This window comes from Corylus avellana, chromosome 3 (genome assembly GCF_965113065.1).
Source record: "Corylus avellana chromosome 3, dhCorAvel1.hap1.2, whole genome shotgun sequence".
NCBI lineage: Eukaryota > Viridiplantae > Streptophyta > Magnoliopsida > Fagales > Betulaceae > Corylus > Corylus avellana.
In genome coordinates, this window is record NC_142492.1 from 26,967,373 (window position 1) to 26,982,438 (window position 15,066).

The 15,066-nt window shown below is 34.1% G+C and overlaps 1 long non-coding RNA gene and 1 pseudogene across 1 annotated transcript; both read right to left on the reverse strand.

The window, feature by feature from the left end:
- Positions 1-5,208: 5,208 nt before the first annotated feature.
- On the reverse strand, positions 5,209-5,997 carry LOC132173346 (protein BOBBER 1 pseudogene; annotated as a pseudogene).
- A 2,329-nt stretch (positions 5,998-8,326) lies between these two features.
- Positions 8,327-10,452, reverse strand: LOC148587033 (uncharacterized). Its single transcript, XR_015911785.1, has 3 exons — positions 10,339-10,452; positions 8,880-9,022; positions 8,327-8,681 (listed from the first exon to the last, which is right to left on the reverse strand). It is a non-coding gene; the product is annotated as an uncharacterized LOC148587033 (long non-coding RNA).
- Between the last annotated feature and the right edge of the window lie 4,614 nt (positions 10,453-15,066).

Below are 15,066 nucleotides of genomic sequence, written 5' to 3' on the forward strand. Positions count from 1 at the left end.
CATTATCATCAACCAAAATGTTTTCATAGTTAACCACGTCCGGTGGCAAACTGGAATTAGAGCTAACAGAAGCTGAGATGGGTGAGAACCCCATTCTTCTACAGAGATGAAATTGACAATATATATATATATATATATATATATATATATATATATATATATAAAAGCCCCCAAATTAACAGCCATTTTTTAAAAAGTCGATGTTCATATATATATTGTTTATGTAGAATTTGTCGGAGGATGAAAATGTAAATGAAAAACAAAGGAAAAGGTGACAAATGAGGGAAAGAGATACAATGAAAATAGTCCACTAATTCAATATGTTGAACCATAGACCCAATCCCACACTATTAATTTGGAAAGCTTTAGAGCCTAAGGCCCAAAAGTTAAAAAAAAAAATTGGTCATAATTATGAATAAAAATACAATTTTTATTTAAAAAAAAATACCAAATAAAAGAAGGACCAAAATAAAAATTAATGCTTCAAAAACTTATTTAATTTTTAATTTTGTTATTTTTTTTTTAAATTAAAAAATAAGAAAAAAGTTGGCCCTAAATTGGGATGTATCATTCCTCTTTCGCTAAAGGGGACATCTCTAATAAGAAACTGACATGTAGTAGGTGATTATAAAATAATTCATTATAAAAGTAGAAGAGAACCTTCGTGTGGCACGAAGTTAACTATTCTAACACGATGTATTAAATTGACATTTATCTCTAAAGGATCATTAACTCATTTTAAAATACAAATTGTATGATTAAAAGAAAGGAGTTTACACTATATTCACATCTTAAACTTTGACATGCAAGACGTCCAATTGATAAAAAGAAAAAGAAAGAAAGTAAGAATTGGCGTTCAACTTTGTTTCACCACAATTTCGTTCTGACCAGCATACAATGCGCATCTAAACACGTATTTTAAGATGTATTTTTATTGGAAGAAGATTGCAATTTGGGGTGTTCATAATGATCGAATTGAAATCCTCAAAAATTTTATCAAATGAATTAACTAAATATTGTTAAGAACTTCTTGAATTCCTGCATAACCAACACAATCCAATGAAAACACCAAATAAAATAAATTTTGTTAAGGATGCTGTGATGGGAGACAATGTAGAGGTGCTGAATGTCAAATCAAGGTAAATTTTGCTGTTTTGCATAACATATCTACTTTGACTCCTGGTTGATTTATTGAATGAAGTTACCATGCATGCACTATTCAAGATCATAATTACATGACATACTAAACTTTAAGGTGCATTTTGTTTTCTGATTTTGTATGCAATAAAACCAACTGTTGCTTTTCTGTCTCATTATACTTTTCGTGGTTTAAAAATTTGCATCTATAATATGCATTTTTCAACTTCGTAGCATTGACAGGAAAGTTGACTTTATAAAGGTAAACTAAGTGCTTGCGGAGGAATTAGCAAAGTTGAGCCTTAAGGTTGGCAAAATAGGTATTTGATACGATCCAATTACGACCTGTAAAGACCTAGGACCGATTAACATATACACGAATATGACCCATTTAGCTAAATGGGTCGGCGGGTCTAACATGATTATAACAAGAAAAATAGTCGGGTTACCCAACACGACCTGTTTAACTAGTTTAAAATAACCGGCTGATATCGGGTTGACACGACTCGACACGACCCGTGTTCTTAGTAGGTAACCCGACCCGACCCATTTAGAAAGCCCTAAACGTTTTTTTTTTTTTTTTTTTTTTTTTAAATGTAATAATAATACCAATAATATTGTTAATTGTTAACAAATTGTTAATTTTTCATCACATATCTGGTCTTAGTGTGCACATTCAATAGACGACAGAGTATTCACCCATTCAAATTCTTGATGACCTCAAGCTTATGGTATGATGATCTGGGATATGTTAAGCAAATATGCAGGGAATAGGAAAAAAAAAATGCAGAGCCTAATGCATACTCATCTTATGATAAATGGTAACATAGCCAATTCGGTATATATCATGTGGCTTAAGATCATTGCAATGTATTAATGCAAGCTCAATATATGACTAAAAGCACCCTTACAATCCAAATCCACACGTTCATTATCAAAAATAGGAGGCCTAGATCAACACATTCACAAAATAATAAAAAAAAGAAAAAAACAAAACTTCATCATCATCATTAGGATTTTTTTTACTCTTTTTTTTTTAAAAAAAATTTAAAACAGGTTTTGGCGGGTACTTGAACAGTAACTGGGTTTGGCGGGTCGACCCGCTAGACACAAACAGTAGCCAGGTCTTAATCGGGTGACTCGTTTAAAACCTAAACTCGATAAGGCCAAACTCAATGCCTGTTTTTTCGTGACGTATTCGTGTCGGGCTAGCAGTTCGTGTCAAAATTGCTAGCCCTAAAAGCAGCTGATGGAGGCAAATAATAAGATGTTGATGGAGTAGGGCATGGTTGGAAAAGTGGGACACCATAGTTGTTGGTAGAGTTTTGGACCTTTGGCACTATGGAGCTTGCTCAACTTATGCTTGGAACATGTGTCAGCCATTAAAGCTTTCCTGTTTTGAATTTGAGTTCTCACAAGTTAGGACTCCTAGATTTTAAAGAACAACGATCCTAATTGCTTTAAGTTCAGCATCACCAGTTGAATTCAATATTCTTTCTTGCAATTTCCTTCTCTAAACTCTCATCTTCAGTTTTTCTTTCACTCTGAAACTCTCACATCTACTTTTGTGCTCTCTCTTAGTTCAGGGTGAACTCTCTCTCCACCATCAGTCCATCAGTCTGAACCACTAGGATTAAACTGACTCTAGGTCATGGTTGAAAATCCAGAAAAAATAATAAGGCAAAATGGACTGCTGGTTTCATCTGGGAAAAAGGTTGGCTTCATGAATTGATTCAAATGAGGATTTATGATCAATCTGTACATGCAATTGCCTCATCTATTGTCCACATGGTGACATTGTTGCTGTCACATCTAACATGCATATTTTAGGTGTTAACAGTCCCAGACAAATAAATTGCAGATACCATTTAGTAGGTATTAATGGTCCATTTTCCTTTTTTGTAATGATTGGCTTGTGCATAGCTAAGTTGGCTCTTTGCATCTCCCAATGGAGACAACAACTACTTGTTCTTGTGCCCTACAAACCTTCTAGGAGGATGGGTTTACTTCCAGCCTACTAAGAAGGGCCTTGATCTTCAAAGAGGATCAGTGCTCTTAAACTAATCTGTTAAAGAATAATTTGTTTGTTTTAGCTTTTTTTACAGAGGATCAGGCCCTCTTATATTCTTTTAACACAACTTTACAGGTGTGCAAAATTTGAGCTACGAGAAGAAGTAAAACCTCTCTTTTTGGGGGAAGAAATTAGTGACCTGGGGTCGGATTTTTACTCTTCGTCTGAGGAAAGCTGCTGAATTTGTTCAATGTTAGATACTTGGATGCTTTGGAACCTTAGAATAACCAGTTTTTGGTCTGAGGTTGTTATTTTGGGCACCTTTCCTTGTTTCGGGTCATTACCAAATGTTACCTCCGGATGGTTTTTGTATACTGCATACAAGGTTTGGCCAGTTGACTCTAAACAAAAGGCTCTTTCGTTAATCAATGACTTCTTTGAAAAGTTGCATGTTTGCTATTGCAAAGAGTTTATTCCTTAAATCTGTTTATCTGATGTTAACCTGTGTAGGTGCTGTCAAGTATATCTATTTGTTATAGCAGCAGAATCTTGTTTGATTGAATCCTCTTAATATTTCATGTTTATTTATTTATTATGACAGAAGGAAAAGATTGATAAATAGCAAGAATCTTTCTTTTTTCTTTTGATGAAATAGACAGATCCACACTTTAGCATGCAAAATTTATCAGCTTAGTCCTTTCTTCTTGTAAAAAGTTGTACTTTTATTATTATTAGTTTTGAAAATTCATATGATCAAAGTAGGGTTTCTTCTCTCTTTTCTTTCTAATTTAATGAACTCTTTTTCTATTTAATATAAGTTAAACTCCGCATGCATGGCGGGAAATATAAAGTTGCATATTCTCAATTTTTGGAACATAATTCTTAATTGAAATCCGTACTTGAGTTAAGAATGAAATTGAAATGAAATCCATTATTGTCTACCTGACAAAATGCACAATCCATATATATATATATATATTGTTGGTGTAAGTTCAGAATCCAATTTCTCTATTCAAGAATTGTATGTTTGGAACTTAGGACTATGACATGTACGTGCAAATTATGAGGAACAAATAGAGCCAATTCCTTAGGATTTGTGGAACAACATGGATGTGAGCGATGTTCTTGTTTACTGACCTGTTCAATACACACTATTAAGTACTCTTGTATTTTTTATTAGAGTAATATTATTTAATAAATTGCTATATAACTATCACATAATTAAAATGGTATGAATCATATGATAGTGAAAATCAGTTTATAGCATATCAGTCTAGTTGTATATGAGCATAATAAGAGTTAAGGGTGTACAAATGGGGTTGTTATCACCGCACCGCAACTGCTAACCACTTATAATTGCTAAGCGCTAACCATATAACCGCTTTGGTAGGTGGTTATAAAAAATCGATCACTAACCGCCTAGAGCAAAGTGGTTAGCAGTTTTAGGGGTAGAGAAAAGCGGTTAATAACCGCTAGCCATCTACCATATATATATATATATATATATATATATATATATATAAAATTTTATATTTTATATTAAAAATATAACATTAAAAAGATGAAGTTTTGGTGTTAAACTTCAAAACGGTGTCGTTTTAAATACGAGTTTGGGATAGGTTTCATCATATTCATTGTGTTTTTTGAACACTTTGATAAAAAACTATTTAAAATAAGCCCAAAAAATAGGCATAAAAAGGCCCAAAATACTTCAAAAAGCATAAAAGCTTTTATATATATAATTAAAAAAATTATAAAAAGAAAATTATAAAACCGCTGGTTATTTGTTAACCGAGCGGGTTGTAGTTACTAAAATTCAATAACCGTCTTAGGCAGTTGCAGTTAGCGAGTACCACTTGTACACACTAATAAGAAGTATATTGGTGCTGATCCAAAAATTGAATATATAGTAAAATATTGCTAAAAATTGAAGATTTACTATTGTGAATCAAAAATTGAATATATGGTAAAATATAGCAAAAACATCCATGACATTGCATGATGTAGCTCAACAGGATCCAAGACTAAGCGATAAAAACGGCAACCAAAAATTTCCAACCTCAAAAACCCATATTGGAGAAGTCCATCATGGTTGGATTCTGAGCCATGACTTGCTTCAGCAGCTCTTACTTTTGGATCTCATCGCTGGTCGGACGTCCCAACTGCTTTCGTCTCAGTTCGAACTCCATCTTCTCCACGGCAGTACGAGTTTCAATGTCCACGTCAGACAACTTGGTCAGCATCTGGGTATGAATCTCCGGACGGCCCTTCAACAAAGACTTCCACCACTCTGTCTGGTCTCTCTTGCTCATCTGAACAGAAATTTCCCTCCGATCTTCCAAACTCCAAAACCAATCGTTAACTTTCACCGCCTTATATAGCTCCCCGTCGATAATTGGTGGCTGACCCTTAAGCCCAATCTTCAAATAATTCGTCTTTATGTCGCACAAAACGGCGCTGGATTTTGTTCCGGGAGGGATTGGAACGTTGATGGTGACCTCTTGAAGAGACTGACCCCAAAAATAATTCTCCCTAGCCATGCCGTTTCCTGTGTTTGGAACAAGTTTCTCCTGCTTCTCTTGTTCTTTCTCATAAGCGGCCTTCTTCTTGGCTTCTTCTTTCAAACGCTTCTTCTCAGCCGCCTCTTCAGCCTCGATTCTTTCCTTGATTGAATGAGCCAACGACGTGATTTGTTTCTCGGCAGAGTCTGTCTTGAACAGATTGGAATTCTGAGAGACAAAGTTGAAAGCAGATTCCAAGAACCCAAGAGGGTTTGATGGCTCAAGAACCGCATTGAAAGTGAAGGAGGAAGATTGTTGATCTTCTTGGTAATCGGAGATGGTGACCATGGCTGACAATTAATTTGCAGGGATTGCTGGGAAGTTAAAAGGATATGTCGTGGAGGGGGATTTGCGCTATATATAGAGAGAGAGAGAGAGAGAGAGAGAGAGGCGTTGGGAAGTGAAGTAAGAAAGGCGGTTACACTATTTTGGATTTGGAAGTCTCTAGAGTTTTCTGCGCCTTTCGAATAGGATTACATTCGGATCCGGCTTTAATATTTGACCCGTTTAGCCACGGGCTTTAGTCGGACTGGGTTTGAACCCACCAGTCTTGTTATGGAGCCATCCCAATCCCACCATTACCAAGACAATTTTCTTTATATTTTGAAAAACTATTTTTAATAGTGGTGTACAAACTACAAAGGGGCGGTTATACTCCTAACCGTTTATAACGATATAACTGTTTTTTTAGGCGGTTTTAAAAATTCGTTAACTGCCTAAAACAAAACAGTATCCTTAAAAAGGAGTTAATAACCACTAATTGCTATCGTTCCACTTGCCTGAGACGAATTTGGTGTACTACCACTTTCACTTGCCTTGTTCATCAGATCGATTATCTTCCGAACTTTCTCATAGCAAGCTTCGCAAATTATTCTTGTACTACTCTCACTCTTAGACAAATTCTCTAGTTTACAGATACTTCAACTCTGGCCATCTCTGTGTAATGGATCTACTGTAGAGGGGTGGCGAGTATTTTTAGAGGGAAAGGAAGTGGAAGTCCTTTTAGACGTCTGATTTTGGATTTAATTATATATTTAATATAATTGTGGTTGATTTAGGATTGTGCTTATTAGATAATAATTGATTAAAAAATAAGATAAAGATATAGCACACGTGGAAAATAAAGGTGATTGCATGTAGGCTCAGAAAAGAGAAAGAAGACTGCATGCATGTAGAACCGACGTGGGTGGTTTGGGTTGGTCAAATTCTTGAGTTTTTTTTTTTTTTTTTTTTAAGTCAAATTTGTAATTTTATTTTTTCAATAATATTAAGGTTTTCCACTTTTCTTCTGATCATTTTAACACCAATTCCTAATAAAGTGTCTAATTTGATAGCATGAACAATGAAGGGCCTCTGATAATGCATGTGGTGGATCTCTTGCTCTTTTTTATGCCACAGGGCGGCGGACAATATTCTTAATTATGATTTATTATTAAAATGATGATATGAAAGTGGTAATTTACCTTTGAATTAACACTTGATAAAAAAATTGATTGCGAATTTTCTTTGTCACGTCATTTTAGTTTGAAATAATGATAAATAAATAGTATTGCTTCAAAAATATAAAAGCATTGCAATAAGTATGACTTTTTTTTTTTTTTTTTTGTTAAATACTTTTTTGGTCCTTGTAGTTTAACAATTTTATTTTTTGCCCCCTCGATTTTATTTTGTATCATAAATGGTACCTCAATAATGGTTAAAAATGAAGATAGTATCTCCATTTAAATTACGTCCAAAAATTGACGAAAATCCACGTCAACACCCTAAAAAGCTAACATCTGTCCATATACATAATTAAAAATGGGGGTGGCTGAATCCACCCCCAAGGCTGCTAGGGGTGGCTCGGCCACCCCCCCAAACTAGCCAGAGGTGGCCGACCACCCCTTAAGGCAAAATGTGGGTGACCGGCCACCCCTTAAGGCAAAATGGGGGTGGCCGTCCACCCCTTTTCCAATTTTTTTTTTTTATTTAAAAAAAAATTAATTAAATTTAATGTTTTTAATCATTTTAATTTTTTTTAAAAATTATTATTATTATTATTATTTAATTTATAATTAGGTTTATGGACAAGTGTCAATATTTTAGGGGTGTTAATGTGAATTTTCGTCAATTTTTGAACAGAGGTACCATCTTCATTTTTAATGATTATTGAGGTACTATCTATAATACAAAACAAAACTAAAATGACAAAAAAATAAAGTTGTTAAACCACATAGAACAAAAGGTACTTAACCCATTTTTTGAATCCATATAACTTTTACAATTACTATTAAACTTAGAATACATCACTATTAAATTTTAGTAATTACTCTTTTAAGCATTTTTTTTTGGGGGCAAGTACAAGTTGGCGCCTTAGTTTCCCGCGCCAACTTTCCCGCTTATATATTGCAATCGGACATTGGTAACCCGTACCCCAAAAGCAAACCATCGTTTTCGGCCTCTCTCTTTCTTTGTGACAGGTTTCTCACTAAGGTATTTTCTTTTGTTTATCTTTTCTCAACCCATTTGTCATTACAAGTGGGATGGCACGTGCAAGGCACGTGCTTGATTCTCTGTGTTCAATAATAATATATGTAATTCATTATGTGATATTTAAAATTAAAATCTAAAGATCATCTATAAAAAGTATTAATAACATAAATTCAATATTTAGTCCTTAAACAAGTTCACATTTAAATTTTTACACATGAATAACATTACAAAAGTGAGTAGATATGATGTACAAAAAAAAAAAAAACTCCTATAAAGGGCAAACACATATTGTAACCACAAAAGAGATCATGTGTTTGTATTCTTAATATGCTATTATAGGAAAATAAATTAATATTCTATATAATAAAAATGTATTTATTTGTCTTCGTTGAATGTAGTTCTTTTCGAAAGACCCTAAGTCCGTGTGCCAATCTCTTCTCTTGCATTTAATTTTTGTTGCCACTCCCTTCGTCTGTGCATTGATCTCCCTAGTAAGCTACCTGATTGTAGTACACTTCAAAATATATTAGAATAGGAACCATGCAATCTAACAAAAAAGGAACTATACAAAGATATATGGCCAATCAGCAACCAAACAATCATTGTACCTGTAACAATCTTACCAATACATATCGAAGCAAATCTCTACATATGAGTCAAACACAATGACTATGAAAAACAATGAACTGAAATAGTACCTTCAGGTTAGCTTGTACTTGCATAGGGCCTGTTTCGACTTTGCAGTTGCCTATGGAACTTCCAAACTAATTGGTTTCACTGCCTCCAAAATCTTATCAACAAACTTTGTATGCCAAGTTCTTCTCGTGTGCAAATCACTTTCCTTCACACAAACAAAATTTCCTTCACACAAACAAAAATGGGAATCTCAACATATCACCAATCTGTTTGTTAACCAATAGAACCAAGGAAAAGAAACACACATATAGTGTAAATCTTATTCTAAAATGATCTTCAACATATTACTTATCAAAAAATATTAAGATACGAATCAATCAACAATCATATTGCAAATTAAACCAACGCTTCAAAAATATAAACTTTATTCGACTTCTTCAAAATCTAGCATTATAACAAACCCAATCTCAGAATAATTAAAAAATTTCAGAACTTGCTAACAGAGTCACACAAATCTGTCCTAGTTTGAATGTATGTGGATAAGTTATTTATATAATCAAAAGGGATATTGTTTGTAAGGTATGTAATAGCAAGACACCCGGTCAGCATCCTTTTATCCAAGCCCCAACTGTTTCTTACTATGAACCAAAAGATTAAGCACCAAACCCAGCAGCAAATGAATGCTACAATTCAAATAGGATGTGTCTAATCTGCTCCTCAATTGCCATTGGCAACCAAGTTGGATTTACAAAGGAAAACATAAATAAAAATAAACCATAACAAAGGCATAACATTAGATGTTCAAAAAGTATCTCACTATTCTGATTCTCTTTATTTTCAAGCAGGTATTTTTCATTGGTCTTTTTCTTTTTTTTTTTCCTCTTTCCTTGTAGTCTTTGTTAACATTAAAGATAAATGACAATAACAATAAGCAAGGCTTGTAGCATCATATTCTGGGAAAACCATATTTGGTTGTCGGACAGGATATAGGCCTTCTCTACCAAAGAATATATATAGGCATTCTCTACCTTTCCACAACTCTCTGACAACAAAACTTGGAGCACCATTTTTACGTGTATTTGTGTGCATATGTGCAAACAAGCCTCTATACAAAAAAAATTTGGCAGGCACACTATTTAGACCCCTCTCTCTCTCTCTCTCTCTCTCTCTGCACAACTCAGAACTAAAAATCTGATGCCATAGACCATATTCCAGCCACAAAACTTATAATTGCACATATTTAGAAAGATCCACAAAACAAAAAGACTTCAACATCATATCCATCAACTTGCCACAATATTGGGGTAGAGAGAACAAGATAGCATACAACCCAACCAAACAATAGAAACATGCTAATGCTTTAAGCAGTATGTGGAAAAAAAAATCTTACAGTCCATGTAAGTAAAAGTTGGCGAGTAGTTTCCAGAATTGATATATAGTCATGAAAACAAGCTCTCAAAAATATTAAAACAAATACTTCAGAACGAGTAAAATATAGACAGTAATCACATACACACTTACCCCCCATACAAAGGGACAAAGTTTGAAAGGTTCCATGAAAAATTGTAACCTCAATGTGCCTTAATTGAATTTCTTCCTCCCTATAATACAACGAACAAAAAAAATTAACCATCAAACAAGACAAACAACAAACCTCACTAAATTTCACAAAATTCTATAAAAACTCAATCTTGTTGCTTCTGAAGCTTCTCCTTCTCTTCCTCCTCGATTTTTTTTCGAAAATTATTTCTCGATCTACAACAAGCTCGCGTCACAGGCACCCAATCACACCCTTCATCATGCAAATTACACATTCATCAACAATAAACAATAACAAATCTTTATTACCTTCCCAACATACTCTTCTCTTGTAACCGAAGCCATAGTTTTCTTCTTAACAAAATCACCAGAATTACATGTTCAGCTGTAGCCCGATAATTTCGTCCTATTACATTGTCCAATTACGCTGCCAAACCATGAGAATAAATAGCAAACCACAATTTTTTCTTTATTTGCTTAGAAAAAGAAAAAGAACAAAAAAAGAAAAAGAAAAAAAAGAATACCTTCAATCACATATTTCAAACTAATACCCATAAGCCAAATCATAAGGAAACCTATCCCAGAAAATCCAAACCAACCACATATTAGTACGTTATTCACAATAAGACCAATCATCCAAAGGTCAATACTTTACCACTAAATCATCTTCCCACACACAAAAAAAAAAAAAAAAAAAAAAAAAAAAAAAAAAAAAACAAGCAATAGCAATACCCAATCACTAACCTGAGGAAGCAGTATCCAGCAATAGCTATTTTAGTTTGTTTCTCAGCTTCTCCCTCTATCTCAGCATCTCACTCTCCGCTCGTCTCTCTTGATCTTTCTCTCTATTCTGGACAAAGAGAGGAAGAAATTAACAAAGAAATAGGAGGGAAGTGGGAGTAAATTGATGGACTTCTAGGCAAATTTTTTTTTCTACTCTTGTACTCTTTCTTTGTAGTAACAAAGAGGTTGACAAGAAATAATAAAAAAAAATTGATTCGCCTTTTCTCCTCCATTTCTTCTCTGAATCAAAATAGTTCCAGGTAGATTTTTTTTTTTTTTTTTTTACTCCTTTCTCCTCCATTCCTTTTCTGATTACAAAATCGGTTTATGTAGATTTTGTTTTTGACTTCTGCACACTTCTACAAATGAGAAAAAAAAAAAAAAAAATCCCTCTTCTTTCTTGCCCATTAATTACTTCTGAATCTGAATCTCGCCCATTCTTGAAGCTTCCTTCATAAAAGACCAAAAAATATCTCTCACAAAGTTTGGCTCTTTACATACTCAGAGGGCAAAATGGTAATTTAAATATAAAAGACAAAAATATCCAGACAATTTTTTAAATTCATTAGATTCAGGAAGGGCAAATTAGTAATTTCGCAATCTAAAGAAATGTCAAAAGACAAAAATAACCTTATCTAACTAATGATGAACAAAGAGCAAGGATAAAATAGTAAATTTAAATAAAAGACAAAAATATCCAAACAACTTTTTAAATTCATTAGATTCATGAAGGGCAAATTAGTAATTTCGTAATCTAAAAAAAATGTCAAAAGATAAAAATAACATTATCTAACTAAATCATGATGAACAAAGAATAATGAAAAAATAGTAAATTTAAAGTGCAAAAAAAAAAAGTTACTGTTTGGAAGCCATTCCCACTTTTTATATATCTTTAAGTAAAGATATATATATGGTTGTACTAATTAAAGCAATGTTTTTGGCCCATCTAATTCTTTTGCATTATTATTGTCACGCTCCCAATTAAGGTGAATAGGGGAAACGCGAACTTAAAAGAAAATCACAACAATTAAGAAACAATTATCAGAGATCATTATATTAGTACTATGCCAAGGAAAAAATAGGAAGTCAAAAGTCATGTAAAGTTAGTGTTTTACTAAGAACATTTACCAAAAAATCTCGTTTACATGAGTTGGGAATCCAAACAAACATTTCAAGTTATGTGAGGAGGCATAAACAAAAGAGACCACTATAGGGGGTTATAGCCTCCCCATGTGTAAAGTGTTCTCCTATATATATACATAACAAAAATTGTGCAGTCTATAAAAAAACAAAAGTCTGCACAATAATGGCTTGATCTTAGCAACCCATTGGACTCTCAAGCTCTAACACTCCTACGGCTCCGCAAAGCAGTAAGTCCAGGTATCCCAAGCATAGGGCCATATAATAGGGTTCTCAAGAGCAAGAACGCCTACGGGAATACCCATTCTCAGGATTATAATGTACAGCGGCATCTGAAAAATTTAAAGGGAAAAAGGGTGAGTTCGACAACTCAGTAAGTAGCCACAACGCCAAAATGCTACAAAACATACAATGCAGATGTTATGCTATAATATCAGTTATGCACAATAAATAAAATAAATGACAATTAATACAAGAATATTAAGTGACTTATGAGATGTACAAGCACTTCCTTTTTCTTTCTTTCAAAACTGTTGTTTACCCTTTTGACCCGACGCCACAATTTTTACCGTGAGCAGCGCACGTTGGCTTGTCCCGAAGGACCTATATGCTCATCCTGTCGTCACAGGGGAGAGCTACCAGGTTGGGAACTTCCCTAGGTGAAGGCCACCTGGCCGGTAACACACACCTTCTCGTAATCGTCCTTCGGTGTGCTTGCCCTGCTATCCTATGCGGTACCATTCGTCACTATAATCGTGTCTCGGGTTAAACATTTAAAACCATGAATGCACATATAACATTTCATATGATATGTAAGCTCATCTGTAACTGTATGCTATGCCATGAACTTCGAGAGCTCTTTTCATTCATAATTGCAGTCATGCATAAATCATGAAATATGGTAACTGTAACATGTAAAATTTCTAAACAATGACATATGATTGAGTAAAACTTGGCATTAAAAAAATGAAAGCAAGTGTAATTGAAAATCATGTAAGTGAATCCTTTATAAAATCTCCAACATTTTTCAAAAGATTTATAAAAAAAATTTGTTGGGGTTTTTGGTGTTGTGTCCCCTTACTTGAATTTGACGCCGAGTTTGGTCGAGTCATCCTTTCACCTAAATAAATTGTAAAGATGAATTTAGAAGAGTTTTTAAAGTTTTAGTCATATATATATATATATATATATATATATATATATATATATATAGGGATATATATATATATAGCCTCCCCATGTGTAAAGTGTTCTCCTATATATATACATAACAAAAATTGTGCAGTCTACAAAAAAACAAAAGTCTGCACAATAATGGCTTGATCTTAGCAACCCATTGGACTCTCAAGCTCTAACACTCCTACGGCTCCGCAAAGCAGTAAGTCCAGGTATCCCAAGCATAGGGCCATATAATAGGGTTCTCAAGAGCAAGAACGCCTACGGGAATACCCATTCTCAGGATTATAATGTACAGCGGCATCTGAAAAATTTAAAGGGAAAAAGGGTGAGTTCGACAACTCAGTAAGTAGCCACAACGCCAAAATGCTACAAAACATGCAATGCAGATGTTATGCTATAATATTAGTTATGCACAATAAATAAAATAAATGACAATTAATACAAGAATATTAAGTGACTTATGAGATGTACAAGCACTTCATTTTTCTTTCTTTCAAAACTGTTGTTTTACCCTTTTGACCCGACGCCACAATTTTTACCGTGAGCAGCGCACGTTGGCTTGTCCCGAAGGACCTATATGCTCATCCTGTCGTCACAGGGGAGAGCTACCAGGTTGGGAACTTCCCTAGGTGAAGGCCACCTGGCCGGTAACACACATCTTCTCGTAATCGTCCTTCGGTGTGCTTGCCCTGCTATCCTATGCGGTACCGTTCGTCACTATAATCGTGTCTCGGGTTAAACATTTAAAACCATGAATGCACATATAACATTTCATATGATCTGTAAGCTCATCTGTAACTGTATGCTATGCCATGAACTTCGAGAGCTCTTTTCATTCATAATTGCAGTCATGCATAAATCATGAAATATGGTAACTGTAACATGTAAAATTTCTAAACAATGACATATGATTGAGTAAAACTTGGCATTAAAAAAATGAAAGCAAGTGTAATTGAAAATCATGTAAGTGAATCCTTTATAAAATCTCCAACATTTTTCAAAAGATTTATAAAAAAAATTTGTTGGGGTTTTTGGTGTTGTGTCCCCTTACTTGAATTTGACGCCGAGTTTGGTCGAGTCATCCTTTCACCTAAATAAATTGTAAAGATGAATTTAGAAGAGTTTTTAAAGTTTTAGTCATATATATATATATATAGCCTCCCCATGTGTAAAGTGTTCTCCTATATATATACATAACAAAAATTGTGCAGTCTACAAAAAAACAAAAGTCTGCACAATAATGGCTTGATCTTAGCAACCCATTGGACTCTCAACCTCTAACACTCCTACGGCTCCGCAAAGCAGTAAGTCCAGGTATCCCAAGCATAGGGCCATATAATAGGGTTCTCAAGAGCAAGAACGCCTACGGGAATACCCATTCTCAGGATTATAATGTACAGCGGCATCTGAAAAATTTAAAGGGAAAAAGGGTGAGTTCGACAACTCAGTAAGTAGCCAGAACGCCAAAATGCTACAAAACATGCAATGCAGATGTTATGCTATAATATTAGTTATGCACAATAAATAAAATAAATGACAATTAATACAAGAATATTAAGTGACTTATGAGATGTACAAGCACTTCATTTTTCTTTCTTTCAAAACTGT